At 32.6% G+C, this 869-nt stretch overlaps 1 protein-coding gene across 1 annotated transcript in view; it reads right to left on the bottom strand.

The window, feature by feature from the left end:
- The window catches only part of LOC106873507 (growth hormone secretagogue receptor type 1), a 52,789-nt gene that overhangs the window by 6,131 nt on the left and 45,789 nt on the right, over positions 1 to 869 (bottom strand). The window lies entirely within an intron of this gene.

The raw sequence follows: 869 nt of genomic DNA, 5'->3' as shown, positions 1-869 counted from the left end.
ATTTTACCATTAATTTATAGAGCAATAAGAAAATGGAGGGGATCAGTAGGTGGTATTCATCAACTTTTAGACATTATATTATGTCAATTTCTTTATTTACTAAAAGGACAATTATAACAATATACATACATATATGACATATTATGACTTACATATATAATATATAAGATATAAAATATCAGTAATTATTAAAATATAACATATAGTAATAGAGATTGGCATAATATCTTACAGCTGTTTCATCCAAGAGGCAAAAATACCTCATTTGCCTTTATCCCTCCAGTGGACTGAAGTAATTAGTAGATGAAATTGAGGTACTTGAGAGTTTCTCTAGGCTTCGTCAGAGATTTTAGAAAGTACATAAGGTTAAGTTATAAATATAAATACACACATGTATACATACGTTTACATATACATACATATACATAAATACAAGATATTATTCCAATTTCTAGTGCTATATGTTATATTTTAATAATTACTGATATTTTGTATTTTATATTTTACTAGCACTATAGCCCGGCTTCGCTCGGGATTAAGTTAGGATTACCTGAGTAATACCATCAATTGAGGTAAATTTGGCACCCGGACGTAAGCTTTGTGAGAGGAATAGAGAGGCCTATCTTCTCCCGTAGAGATGTGAGAGTCAGATCTCTCCTTTCGAAAACATGAACAGTTTCGTAACATTGTTTACAAAATAATAGCTGATCGTTTACGAAAGAGCGTGTCTACAGTCAACACTTAGGATTTTTGCTCTGGTAACTTCTGCTCTCTCCCATGTTCACGCACGACCAGCTATATGTCGCTATGAGTAGAGCAACGGATTCAGCAAATTTGGAAATTAGTTGTGGGCCTATTTACACACACAC

The sequence above is a fragment of the Octopus bimaculoides genome, chromosome 3 (genome assembly GCF_001194135.2).
Source record: "Octopus bimaculoides isolate UCB-OBI-ISO-001 chromosome 3, ASM119413v2, whole genome shotgun sequence".
Lineage (NCBI taxonomy): Eukaryota > Metazoa > Mollusca > Cephalopoda > Octopoda > Octopodidae > Octopus > Octopus bimaculoides.
The sequence above is the reverse complement of the archived record's forward strand: the minus strand, read 5'-3'. Positions and strand labels throughout refer to the sequence as shown.